The following is an 18056-nucleotide window of genomic DNA, read 5'->3' as shown; positions in this document are numbered from 1 at the left end:
AACAAAGACACACACTTAATCCAAGTAACACAGACACACACTGACACCCAGTAACACAGACACACACTTACACCAAGTAACACTGACATACACTGACACCAAGTAACAAAGACAAACACTTACACCAAGTAACACAGACATACACTGACACCAAGTAACAAAGACAGACACTGATACCCAGTAACACAGACACACACTTGCACCAAGTCACAAAGACATACACTGACACCAAGTAACACAGACATACACTGACACCAAGTAACACAGACACACACTGACACCCAGTAACACAGACACACACTTACACCAAGTAACACAGACATACACTGACACCAAGTAACAAAGACATACACGGATACCCAGTAACACAGACACACACTTACACCAAGTAACAAAGACAGACACTGATACCCAGTAACACAGACACACACTTACACCAAGTAACAAAGACATACACTGACACCCAGTAACAAAGAAATACACTGACACCCAGAAACACAGACACACAAGGACACAAAGTAACAAAGACACACACTTAATCCAAGTAACACAGACACACACTGACACCCAGTAACACAGAGACACACTTACACCAAGTAACACAGACATACACTGACACCAAGTAACAAAGACATACAATTACACCAAGTAACAAAGATACACACTTACACCAAGTAACACAGATATACACTGACACCAAGTAACAAAGACATGCACTGACACCCAGTAACACAGACACAACGGACACCAAGTAACAAAGACACACACTTACACCAAGTAACACAGACACACACTGACACCCAGTAACATAGACACACACTTACACCAAGTAACACAGACATACACTGACACCAAGTAACAAAGACATACACTGATACCCAGTAACACAGACACACACTTACACCAAGTAACACAGACATACACTGACACCAAGTACCAAAGACATACAATGATACCCAGGAACACAGACACACATTTACACACAAGCAACACAGACACACACTTCCACCAAGTAACAAAGACACACACTTACTCCAAGTAACACAGACACACACTGACACCCAGTAACACAGACACACACTTACACCAAGTAACACAGAGATACACTGACACCAAGTAACAAAGACATACACTGATACCCAGTAACACCGACACACACTTACACCAAGTAACACAGACATACACTGACACCAAGTAACAAAGACATGCACTTACACCAAGTAACACAGACATACACTGACACCCAGTAACAAAGACTGACACTGACACCAAGTCACAAAGACATACACTGATACCCAGTAACACAGACACACACTTACACCAAGTAACAAAGACAAACACTGACACCAAGTAACAAAGACATCCACTGACACCAAGAAACAAAGACATACACTTACACCAAATAACACAGACACACACTGACACCCAGTAACAGAAACAAACACACACTGACACACAGTAACATAGAGAAACACTGACACACAGTAACAAAGACATACACAGACAGACACTGACACCAAGTACCAAAGACTAACAGAGACACACACTGACACCAAGTCACAAAGACATACACTGATACCCATTAACACCGACACACATATACACCAAGTAACACAGACAGACACTGACACCAAGTAACACAGACACACACTGACACCCAGTAACACAGACACACACTTACACCAAGTAACACAGACATACACTGACACCAAGTAACAAGGACATACACTGATACCCAGTAACAGAGACACACACTTACACCAAGTAACAAAGACAGACACTGATACCCAGTAACACAGACACACACTTACACCAAGTAACAAAGACATACACTGACACCCAGTAACACAGACACACACGGACACAAAGTAACAAAGACACACACTTAATCCAAGTAACACAGACACACACTGACACCCAGTAACACAGACACACACTTACACCAAGTAACACTGACATACACTGACACCAAGTAACAAAGACAAACACTTACACCAAGTAACACAGACATACACTGACACCAAGTAACAAAGACAGACACTGATACCCAGTAACACAGACATACACTTACACCAAGTAACAAAGACATACACTGACACCCAGTAACAAAGACATACACTGACTCCCAGTAACACAGACACACACGGTCACCAAGTTACAAAGACACACACTTACACCAAGTAACACAGACATACATGAAACCAAGTAACAAAGACATACACTGATGCCCAGTAACACAGACACACACTTACACCAAGTAACAAAGACATACACTGATACCCAGTAACACAGACAGACACTTACACCAAGTAACAAAGACATACACTTACACCAAGTAACACAGACATACACTGACACCAAGTAACAAAGACATACACTGATACCTTGTAACACAGACACAGACTTACACCGGGTAACACAGACATACACTGACACCAAGTAACAAAGACATACACTGATACCCAGGAAAACAGACACACACTTACACCAAGTAACACAGACATACTCTAACACCAAGTAACACAGACATACACTGACACCAAGTAACAAAGACATACAATTACACCAAGGAACAAAGACACACACTTACACCAAGTAACAAAGACAGACACTGATACCCAGTAACACAGACACATACTTACACCAAGTAACAAAGACATACACTGACACCAAGTAACAAAGACATACAATTACACCAAGTAACAAAGACACACACTTACACCAAGTAACACAGATATACACTGACACCAAGTAACAAAGACATGCACTGACACCCAGTAACACAGACACACACGGACACCAAGTAACAAAGACACACACTTACACCAAGTAACACATACACACACTGACACCCAGTAACACAGACACCCACTTACACCAAGTAACACCGACATACACTGACACCAAGTAACAAAGACATACACTGATACCCAGGAACACAGACACACACTTACACCAAGAAACACAGACACACACTAACACCAAGTAACACAGACATACACTGACACCAAGTAATAAAGACATACAATTACACCAAGTAACAAAGACACACACTTACACCAAGTAACAAAGACAGACACTGATAACCAGTAACACAGACACACACTTACACCAAGTAACAAAGACATACACTGACACCAAGTAACAGAAACAAACGCACACTGACACCCAGTAACACAGAGAAACACTAATAAACAGTAACAAAGACATACACTGACACCAAGTCACAAAGACATACACTGATACCAAGTCACAAAGACATACACTGACACCAAGTAACAAAGACATACACTGACACCAAGTAACAAAGACAGGCAATTACACCAAGTAACAAAGACATACACCTACACCAAGTATTTTGACATACACTGACACCAAGTGACAAAGACATACACTGATACCCAGTAACACAGACACACACTTACACCAAGTAACAAAGACATAGACTGGCAACAAGTCACAAAGACACACACTGACACCCAGTAACAAAGACATACACTGATACAGAGTCACAAAGACATACACTGATGCCCAGTAACACAGACACACACTGACACCAAGTAACAAAGACATACACTGACACCAAGTAACAAAGACATACACTTACACCAAGTAACAAAGTCATACACTTACACAAAGTAACACAGACACACACTGACACCAAGTAACAAAGACATACACTGACACCTAGTAACAAAGACATACACTTACACCAAGTAACAAAGACACACACATACACCAAGTATTTTGGCATACTCTGACACCAAGTCACAAAGACACACACTGACACCCAGTAACAAAGACATACACTGAAACCAATTCTCAAATACATACACTGATACCCAGTAACACAGACACACACTTACACCAAGTAACACAGACATACTCTGACACCAAGTAACAAAGACATGCACTGACACACAGTAACACAGACACACACTTACACCAAGTAACAAAGACAGACACTGATACCCAGTAACACAGACATACACTTACACCAAGTAACAAAGACATACACTGACACCCAGTAACACAGACACACACGGACACCAATGAACAAAGACACACACTTACACCAAGTAACACAGACACACACTGACACCCAGTATTTTGACATACTCTTGCACCAAGTAACAAAGACCTACACTGACACCCAGTAACAAAGACATCCACTGACAACAAGTCACAAAGACATAAACTGACACCAAGTAAGACAGACACACACTTACATCAAGTACCACATACACACACTGACACCCAGTAACACAGACACACACTTACACCAAGTAACACAGACATACACTGACACGAAGTAACAAAGACATACACTGATACCTTGTAACACAGACACAGACTTACACCGGGTAACACAGACATACACTGACACCAAGTAACAAAGACATACACTGATACCCAGGAAAACAGACACACACTTACACCAAGTAACACAGACATACTCTAACACCAAGTAACACAGACATACACTGACACGAAGTAACAAAGACATACACTGATACCTTGTAACACAGACACAGACTTACACCGGGTAACACAGACATACACTGACACCAAGTAACAAAGACATACACTGATACCCAGGAAAACAGACACACACTTACACCAAGTAACACAGACATACTCTAACACCAAGTAACACAGACATACACTGACACCAAGTAACAAAGACATACAATTACACCAAGGAACAAAGACACACACTTACACCAAGTAACAAAGACAGACACTGATACCCAGTAACACAGACACATACTAACACCAAGTAACAAAGACATACACTGACACCAAGTAACAAAGACATACAATTACACCAAGTAACAAAGACACACACTTACACCAAGTAACACAGATATACACTGACACCAAGTAACAAAGACATGCACTGACACCCAGTAACACAGACACACACGGACACCAGGTAACAAAGACACACACTTACACCAAGTAACACATACACACACTGACACCCAGTAACACAGACACACACTTACACCAAGTAACACCGACATACACTGACACCAAGTAACAAAGACATACACTGATACCCAGGAACACAGACACACACTTACACCAAGTAACACAGACACACACTAACACCAAGCAACACAGACATACACTGACACCAAGTAATAAAGTCATACAATTACACCAAGTAACAAAGACACACACTTACACCAAGTAACAAAGACAGACACTGATAACCAGTAACACAGACACACACTTACACCAAGTAACAAAGACATACACTGACACCAAGTAACAGAAACAAACGCACACTGACACCCAGTAACACAGAGAAACACTAATAAACAGTAACAAAGACATACACTGACACCAAGTCACAAAGACATACACTGATACCAAGTCACAAAGACATACACTGACACCAAGTAACAAAGACATACACTGACACCAAGTAACAAAGACAGGCAATTATACCAAGTAACAAAGACATACACCTACACCAAGTATTTTGACATACACTGACACCAAGTGACAAAGACATACACTGATACCCAGTAACACAGACACACACTTACACCAAGTAACAAAGACATAGACTGGCAACACGTCACAAAGACACACACTGACACCCAGTAACAAAGACATACACTGATACAGAGTCACAAAGACATACACTGATGCCCAGTAACACAGACACACACTGACACCAAGTAACAAAGACATACACTTACACCAAGTAACAAAGACACACACTGACACCCAGTAACAAAGACATACAATGAACCCAATTCTCAAAGACATACACTTATACCCAGTAACACAGACACACACTTACACCAAGTAACACAGACATACTCTGACACCAAGTAACAAAGACATGCACTGACACACAGTAACACAGACACACACTTACACCAAGTAACAAAGACAGACACTGATACCCAGCAACACAGACATACACTTACACCAAGTAACAAAGACATACACTGACACCCAGTAACACAGACACACACGGACACCAATGAACAAAGACACACACTTACACCAAGTAACACAGACACACACTGACACCCTGTATTTTGACATACTCTTGCACCAAGTAACAAAGACCTACACTGACACCCAGTAACAAAGACATCCACTGACAACAAGTCACAAAGACATAAACTGACACCAAGTAACAAAGACATACACTGACCCCAAGTCACAAAGACACACACTGACACCCAGTAACAAAGACATACACTGACACCAAGTAACAAAGACATACACTGACACCTAGTAACAAAGACATACACTTACACCATGTAACAAAGACAGACACATACACCAAGTAAGACAGACATACACTGACACGAAGTAACAAAGACAGACAATTACACCAAGTAACAAAGACTTTCACTTACACCAAGTATTTTGGCGTACACTGACACCAAGTCACAAAGACACACACTGACACCCAGTAACAAAGACATACACTGAAACCAATTCTCAAAGACATACACTGATACCCAGTAACACAGACACACACTTACACCAAGTAACAAAGACAGACACTGATACCCAGTAACACAGACATACACTTACACCAAGTAACAAAGACATACACTGACACCCAGTAACACAGACAAACACGGACAACAATGAACAAAGACACACACTTCCACCAAGTAACACAGACACACACTGACACCCAGTATTTTGACATACTCTTGCACCAAGTAACAAAGACCTACACTGACACCCAGTAACAAAGACATCCACTGACAACAAGTCACAAAGACATAAACTGACACCAAGTAACAAAGACATACACTGATACCCAGTATGACAGACACACACTTACACCAAGTAACAAAGACACACACTGATACCCAGTAACACAGACACACACTTACACCAAGTAACAAAGACATCCACTGACAACAAGTCACAAAGACACACACTTACACCAAGTAACTTAGACACACACTGGCACCCAGAATTTTGACAAGCTCTTGCACCAAGTAACAAAGACACACACTGACACCCAGTAACAAAGACATACACTGATACCAAGTCAAAAAGACATACACTGATACCCAGTAACACAGACACACACTGACACCCAGTAACAAAGACATACAATGATACCCAGTAACAAAGACATACACTGATACCCAGTAACACAGACACACACTTACACCATGTAACAAAGACACACACTGATAACCAGTAACAAAGACATGCACTGACAGCCAGTAACACAGACACACACGGACACCAATTAACAAAGACACACACTTACACCAAGTAACACAGACACACACTGACACCCAGTATTTTGACATACTCTTGCACCAAGTAACAAAGACCTACACTGACACCCAGGAACAAAGACATCCACTGACAACAAGTCACAAAGACAGACACTGACACCCACTAACAAATACATACACTGACACCAAGTCACAAAGACATACACTGATACCCAGTAACAAAGACATACACTGATACCCAGTAACACAGACACACACTTACACCATGTAACAAAGACACACACTGATAACCAGTAACACAGACACACACTTACACCAAGTAACAAAGACAAACACTGACACCCAGTAACAAAGACATGCACTGACACCCAGTAACACAGACACACACTGACACCCAGAATTCTGACATACTCTTGCACCAAGTAACAAAGACCTACACTGACACCCAGTAACAAAGACATCCACTGACAACAAGTCACAAAGACATAAACTGACACCAAGTAACAAAGACATACACTGACACCTAGTAACAAAGACATACACTTACACCATGTAACAAAGACAGACACATACACCAAGTAAGACAGACATACACTGACACGAAGTAACAAAGACAGACAATTACACCAAGTAACAAAGACTTTCACTTACACCAAGTATTTTGGCGTACACTGACACCAAGTCACAAAGACACACACTGACACCCAGTAACAAAGACATACACTGAAACCAATTCTCAAAGACATACACTGATACCCAGTAACACAGACACACACTTACACCAAGTAACAAAGACAGACACTGATACCCAGTAACACAGACATACACTTACACCAAGTAACAAAGACATACACTGACACCCAGTAACACAGACAAACACGGACAACAATGAACAAAGACACACACTTCCACCAAGTAACACAGACACACACTGACACCCAGTATTTTGACATACTCTTGCACCAAGTAACAAAGACCTACACTGACACCCAGTAACAAAGACATCCACTGACAACAAGTCACAAAGACATAAACTGACACCAAGTAACAAAGACATACACTGATACCCAGTATGACAGACACACACTTACACCAAGTAACAAAGACACACACTGATACCCAGTAACACAGACACACACTTACACCAAGTAACAAAGACATCCACTGACAACAAGTCACAAAGACACACACTTACACCAAGTAACTTAGACACACACTGGCACCCAGAATTTTGACAAGCTCTTGCACCAAGTAACAAAGACACACACTGACACCCAGTAACAAAGACATACACTGATACCAAGTCAAAAAGACATACACTGATACCCAGTAACACAGACACACACTGACACCCAGTAACAAAGACATACAATGATACCCAGTAACAAAGACATACACTGATACCCAGTAACACAGACACACACTTACACCATGTAACAAAGACACACACTGATAACCAGTAACAAAGACATGCACTGACAGCCAGTAACACAGACACACACGGACACCAATTAACAAAGACACACACTTACACCAAGTAACACAGACACACACTGACACCCAGTATTTTGACATACTCTTGCACCAAGTAACAAAGACCTACACTGACACCCAGGAACAAAGACATCCACTGACAACAAGTCACAAAGACAGACACTGACACCCAGTAACAAATACATACACTGACACCAAGTCACAAAGACATACACTGATACCCAGTAACAAAGACATACACTGATACCCAGTAACACAGACACACACTTACACCATGTAACAAAGACACACACTGATAACCAGTAACACAGACACACACTTACACCAAGTAACAAAGACAAACACTGACACCCAGTAACAAAGACATGCACTGACACCCAGTAACACAGACACACACGGACACCAATTAACAAAGACACACACTTACACCAAGTAACACAGACACACACTGACACCCAGTATTCTGACATACTCTTGCACCAAGTAACAAAGACCTACACTGACACCCAGTAACAAAGACATCCACTGACAACAAGTCACAAAGACATAAACTGACACCAAGTAACAAAGACATACACTGATACCCAGTATGACAGACACACACTTACACCAAGTAACAAAGACACACACTGATACCCAGTAACACAGACACACAATTACACCAAGTAACAAAGACATACACTGACACCCAGTAACAAAGACAGGCACTGACACCCTGTAACATAGACACACACGGACACCAAGTAACAAAGACAGACACTTACACCAAGTAACACAGACACACACTGACACCCGGTAAGACAAACAAACAAACTGACACCCAGTAACACAGACACACACGGACACCAAGTAACAAAGACACACACTTACACCAAGTAACACAGACACACACTCACACCCAGTATTTTGACATACTCTTGCACCAAGTAACAAAGACAAACACTGACATCCAGTAACAAAGACATTCACTGACAACAAGTCACAAAGACACACACTTACACCAACTAACTTAGACACACACTGGCACCCAGAATTTTGACATACTCTTGCACCAAGTAACAAAGACATACACTGACACCCAGTAACAAAGACATCCACTGATAACAAGTCACAAAGACATACACTGACACCAAGTAACAAAGAAATACACTGATACCCAGTAACACAGACACACTCTGACACCAAGTAACAAAGACATACACTGACACCAAGTCACAAAGACACAAACTGACACCCAGTAACAAAGACATACACTGATACCCAGTAACACAGACATACACTTACTCCAAGTAACAAAGACACAGACTGACACCCAGTAACGAAGACATGCAGTGACACCCAGTAACACAGACATACACTGACACCAAGTCACAAAGACATACACTGATACCCAGGAACACAGACACACACTGACACCCAGTAACAAAGACATACACTGATACCAAGTCAAAAAGACATACACTGATACCCAGTAACACAGACACACACTGACACCCAGTAACAAAGACATACACTGATACCAAGTCACAAAGACATACACTGATACCCAGTAACACAGACACACACTTACACCAAGTAACAAAGACATACACTGACACCAAGTCACAAAGACAGACACTGACACCCAGCAACAAATACATACACTGACACCAAGTCAAAAAGACATACACTGATACCCAGTAACAAAGACATACACTGATACCCAGTAACATAGACACACACTTACACCATGTAACAAAGACACACACTGATAACCAGTAACACAGACACACACTTACACCAAGTAACAAAGACAAACATGACACCCAGTAACAAAGACATGCACTGACACCCAGTAACACAGACACACACGGACACCAATTAACAAAGACACACATTTACACCAAGTAACACAGACACACACTGACACCCAGTATTTTGACATACTCTTGCACCAAGTAACAAAGACCTACACTGACACCCAGTAACAAAGACATCCACTGACAACAAGTCACAAAGACGTAAACTGACACCAAGTAACAAAGACATACACTGATACCCAGTAACACAGACACACACTTACACCAAGTAACAAAGACACACACTGATACCCAGTAACACAGACACACACTTACACCAAGTAACAAAGACATACACTGACACCCAGTAACAAAGACATGCACTGTCACCCAGTAACACAGACACACACGGACACCAAGTAACAAAGACAGACACTTGCACCAAGTAACACAGACACACACTGACACCCAGTATTTTGACATACTCTTGCACCAAGTAACAAAGACAAACACTGACACCCAGTAACAATGACATCCACTGACAACAAGTCACAAAGACACAAACTTACACCAAGTAACACAGCCACACACTGGCACCCAGAATTTTGACATACTCTTGCACCAAGTAACAAAGAGATACACTGACACCCAGTAACAAAGACATCCAGTGACAACAAGTCACAAAGACATAACCTGACACCAAGTAACAAAGAAATACACTGATACCCAGTAACACAGACACACTCTGACACCAAGTAACAAAGACATACACTGACACCAAGTCACAAAGACACACACTGACACCCAGTAACAAAGACATCCACTGACACCCAGTAACAAAGACATACACTGATACGCAGTAACACAGACATACACTTGCGGGTTGGTAGGTTAATTGGCCATTATAAATTGCCCCTAGTATAGGTATGTGGTCGGGAAATATATAGGGACCGGTGGGGATGTTATTGGAATATGGGATTCGTGTAGGATTAGTATAAATTGTTGTTTGATGGTCGGCACAGTCTCGGTGGGCCGAAGGGCCTGTTTCAGTGCTGCATCTCGAAACTAATCTAAATACTGACACCTAGTGTCACAGATACACACTGACACCCAGTAACACGCACTGATACGCAGGAACACAGACACACACTGACACCAAGTAACAAAGACATACACTTACAACAAGTAACAAAGACACATACTTACACCAAGTAACAAAGACATACACTGACACCAAGTAACAAAGACATACACTTACACCAAGTAACAAAGACAGACAATTACACCAAGTAACAAAGACATACACTTACACAAAGTATTTGGACATACTCTTGCACCAAGTAACAAAGACAAACAATGACACCCAGTAACTTAGACATACAATGACACCAAGTCACAAAGACATACACTGAAACCCAGTAACACAGACGCACACTTGCACCAAGTAACACAGACACACACTGACAAAAAGTAACACAGACATACAGTTACACCAATTATTTTGACATACACTTGCACCAAGTAACAAAGACATACACTGACACCCAGTAACAAAGAAATCCACTGACACCAAGTAACAAAGACATACACTGATACACAGTAACAAAGACATACACTGACACAAAGTCACAAAGACACACACTGACACCCAGTAACAAATCATACACTGACACCAAGTAACAAAGACATGGACTGATACCCAGTAACACAGACACACACTGGCACCCAGTATCAAAGACATACACTGACACCAAGTCACAAAGACATACACTGATTCCCAGTAACAAAGACATACACTGATACCCAGTAACACAGACGCACACTTACACCAAGTAACAAAGACATACACTTACACCAAGTATTTTGACATACACTGACACCAAGTATCAAAGACATACACTGATACCCAGTAACACAGACACACACTTGCACCAAGTAACAAATACATACACTGACACAAAGTCACAAAGACACACACTGACACAAAGTAACAAAGAATACACTGACACCAAGTCACAAAGACATACACTGATACCCAGTAACACAGACTCACACTTACACCAAGTCACACAGACATACACTTACACCAAGTAACACAGACACACACTGACACCCAGTAACACAAATAAACACACTGACACCAAGTAACACAGACACACAGTGACACCAAGTAACAAAGACATACACTTACCCCAAGTATTTTGACATACACTGACACCAAGTAACAAAGACATACACTGATAACCAGTAACACAGACATACACTTACACCAATTAACAAAGACATACACTGACACCAAGTCACAAAGAGACACACTGACACCCTGTAACAAAGACATACACTGACAGCAAGTCACAAAAACATACACTGATACCCAGTAACACAGACACACAATTACACCAAGTAACAAAGACAGACAATGATACCCAGTAACACATACACACACTTATACCAAGTAACAAAGACTTACACTGACACCCAGTAACAAAGACATACACTGATATCCAGTAACACAGACACACACGGACACCAAGTAACAAAGACATACACTTACACCAAGTAACACAGACACACACTGACACCCAGTTACACAGACACACACTTACACCAAGTCACACAGACATACACTGACACCAAGCAACAAAGACATACACTGATACCCAGTAACAAAGGCACACACTAACACCAAGTAACACAGACATACACTGACACCAAGTAACAAAGACATACACTGATACCAAGTAACAAAGACGTACACTTACACCAAGTAACAAAGACACACACTTACACCAAGTCACACAGACATACACTGACACCAAGTAACAAAGACAGACAATTTCACCAAGTAACAAAGACATACACTTACACCAATTACTTTGACATACACTGACACCAAGTAACAAAGACATACAATGATACCCAGTAACACAGGCACACACTTACACCAAGTAACATAGACATACACTGACACCAAGTAACAAAGACATACACTGACACCAAGTAACAAAGACATACACTTACACCAAGTAACAAAGACACACACTTACACCAAGTAACACAGACATACACTGATACCAAGTTACAAAGACATACACTTACACCAAGTAACAAAGACACACACTGACACCCAGTAACAAGGACATACACTGACACCCAGTAACACAGACACACACTGACACCAAGTAACAAAGACATACACTTACCCCAAGTATTTTGACATACACTGACACCAAGTAACAAAGACATACACTGATAACCAGTAACACAGACACACACTTACACCAAGTAACAAAGACATACACTGACACCAAGTCACAAAGAGACACACTGACACCCTGTAACAAAGACATACACTGACAGCAAGTCACAAAAACATACACTGATACCCAGTAACACATCCACACACTTACACCAAGTAACACAGACATACACTTACACCAAGTAACAAAGACAGACACTGATACCCAGTAACGCAGACACACACTGACACCAAGTAACAAAATCATACACTGACACCCAGTAACAAACACATGCACTGATATCCAGTAACACAGACACACACGGACACCAAGTAACAAAGACACACACGGACACCAAGTAACAGAGACACACACTGACACCCAGTAACACAGACACACACTTACACCAAGTAACAAAGACATACACTGACACCAAGTAACAAAGACATCCACTTCCACCAAGTAACAAAGACACACACTTGCACCAAGTAACACAGACATACACTGACACCAAGTAACAAAGACATACACTTACCCCAAGTATTTTGACATACACTGACACCAAGTAACAAAGACATACACTGATACCAAGTAACACAGACACACACTTACTCCAAGTAACAAAGACATACACTGACACCAAGTCACAAAGACATACACTGACACCCAGTAACAAAGACATACACTGACACCAAGAAACAAAGACAGACACTGATAACCAGTACCAAAGACATACACTGATATCCAGTAACACAGACACACACGGACACAAAGTAACAAAGACACACACGGACACCAAGTAACAAAGACACACACTTACACCAAGTAACACAGACACACACTGACACCCAGTAACACATACACACACTTACACCAAGTAACACAGACATACACTGACACCAAGTAACAAAGACACACACTGACACCAAGTAACAAAGACATACAATGACACCAAGTAACAAAGACAGACAATTACACCAAGTAACACAGACATACACTTCCACCAAGTAACAAAGACATACACTGATACCCAGGAACACAGACACACACTTACACCAAGTAACAAAGACATACACTGACAACAACTCACAAAGACACACACTGTGGGGGCACATTGGCACAGTGGTTGGCACCGCAGCCCCACAGCTCCAGGGACCCGGGATCGATTCTGGGGACTGCCTGTGCGGAGTTTGCAAGTTCTCCCTGTGTCTGCGTGGGTTTCCTCCGGGTGCTCCGGTTTCCTCCCACATGCCAAAGACTTGCAGGTTGATAGGTTCATTGGCCATCATAAACTGCCCCTAGTATAGGTAGGTGGTAGGGAAATATATAGGGATAGGTGGGGATGTGTTAGGAATACGGGATTAGTTTAGGATTAGTATAAATGGGTGGTTGATGGTCGGCACAGACTCGGTGGGCCGAAGGGCCTGTTTAAGTACTGTATCTCTAAACTAAACTAAATACAGACACCTAGTGTCACTGACACCCAGTAACACAAACAAACACACACTGACACCCAGTCACACAAAGAAACACTGATACACTGACACCAAGTAACAGAGACACACGCTGACACCCCGTGACAAAGACATACACTGATACCAAGTCACAAAGACATACACTGATACCCAGTAACACAAACAAACACACACTGACACCCAGTAACACAGAGAAACACTGATACACAGTAACAATGACATGCACTGACACCAAGTAACACAGAGACACACTGACACCCAGTAAAAAAGACATACACTGACACCAAGTCACAAGGACATAAACTGATGCCAAGTCACAAAGACATACACTGATACCCATTAACATAGACACACACTGACACCAAGTAACAAAGACATACACTGACACCAAGTAACAAAGACATACACTGACACCAAGTAACAAAGACAGACAATTACACCAAGTAACAAAGACATACATTTACACCAAGTATTTTGACATATACTGGCACCAAGTAACAAAGACATACACTGATACCCAGTAACACAGACACACACTTACACCAAGTAACAAAGACATACACTGACACCAAGTCACAAAGACACACACTGACACCCAGTAACAAAGACTTACACTGACACCAAGTCACAATGACATGCAATGATACCCAGTAACACAGACACACACTTACAACAAGTAACACAGACATACACTGACACCAAGTAACAAAGACATACACTGACACCAAGTAACAAAGGCACACACTTACACCAAGTAACACAGACATCCACTGACACCAAGTAACAAAGACATACACTTACACCAAGTAACAAAGACACACACTGACACCCAGTAACAAAGACATACACTGACACCCAGTAACACAGACACACACCGACACCAAGTAACAAAGACATACACTTACCCCAAGTATTTTGACATACACTGACACCAAGTAACAAAGACATACACTGAAAAGCCAGTAACACAGACACACACTTACACCAAGTAACAAAGACATACACTGACACCAAGTCACAAAGACACACACTGACACCCTGTAACAAAGACATACACTGACAGCAAGTCAGAAAGACATACACTGATACCCAGTAACACAGACACACACTTACACCAAGTAACACAGACATACACTTCCACCAAGTAACAAAGACATACACTGACACCCAGTAACAAAGACATGCACTGATATCCAGTAACACAGACACACACGGACACCAAGTAACAAAGACACACACGGACACCAAGTAATAGAGACACACACTTACACCAAGTAACACAGAAACACACTGACACCCAGTAACACAGACACACACTTACACCAAGTAACAAAGACATACACTGACACCAAGTAACAAAGACATACACTGATACCCAGTAACACAGACACACACTGACACCCTGTAACAAAGACATACACTGACAGCAAGTCACAAAGACATACACTGATACCCAGTAACACAGACACACACTTACACCAAGTAACACAGACATACACTTCCACCAAGTAACAAAGACATACACTGACAACCAGTAACAAAGTCATACACTGATATCCAGTAACACAGCCACACACGGATACAAAGTAACAAAGACACACACGGACACCAAGTAACAAAGACACACACTTACACCAAGTAACACAGACACACACTGACACTAGGTAACACAGACACACTTACACCAAGTGACACAGACATACACTTACACCAAGTAACAAAGACACACACTGACACCAAGTAACAAAGACATACACTGACATCAAGTATCAAAGACAGACAATTACACCAAGCAACAAAGACATACACTTCCACCAATTACTTTGACATACACTGACACCAAGTAACAAAGACATACACTGATACCCAGGAACACAGACACACACTTACACCAAGTAACAAAGACATACACTGACCCCAAGTCACAAAGACACACACTGACACCCAGTAAAAAAGACATACACTGACACCAAGTCGCAAAGACATACTCTGATACCCAGTAACACAGACACAAACTTACACCAAGTAACACAGATATACACTGACACCAAGTAACAAAGACATAGACTGATACCCAGTAACACAGACACACACTTACACCAAGTAACAAAGACATACACTGACACCAAGTCACAAAGACACACACTGGCACCCAGTAACAAAGACATACACTGACAACAAGTCACAAAGACATACACAGATACCCAGTAACACAGACACACACTTACACCAAGTAACACAGATATACACTGACACCAAGTAACAAAGACATACACTGATAACCAGTAACACAGACACACACTTACACCAAGTAACAAAGACATACACTGACACCAAGTCACAAAGAGACACACTAACACCCTGTAACAAAGACATACACTGACAGCAAGTCACAAAAACATACACTGATACCCAGTAACACTGACACACACTTACACCAAGTAACACAGACTTACACTTACACCAAGTAACAAAGACAGACACTGACACCCAGTAACAATGACATACACTGATACCCAGTAACACAGAGACGCACTGACACCCAGTAACAAAGACATACACTGATACCAAGTCACAAAGACATACACTGATACCCAGTAACACAAACAAACACACACTGACACCCAGTAACACAGAGAAACACTGATACACAGTAACAATGACATGCACTGACACCAAGTAACACAGAGACACACTGACACCCAGTAAAAAAGACATACACTGACACCAAGTCACAAGGACATAAACTGATGCCAAGTCACAAAGACATACACTGATACCCATTAACATAGACACACACTGACACCAAGTAACAAAGACATACACTGA

The sequence above is a fragment of the Heterodontus francisci genome, unplaced genomic scaffold, assembly GCF_036365525.1.
Source record: "Heterodontus francisci isolate sHetFra1 unplaced genomic scaffold, sHetFra1.hap1 HAP1_SCAFFOLD_66, whole genome shotgun sequence".
NCBI lineage: Eukaryota > Metazoa > Chordata > Chondrichthyes > Heterodontiformes > Heterodontidae > Heterodontus > Heterodontus francisci.
This window is presented reverse-complemented; position numbering follows the sequence as displayed.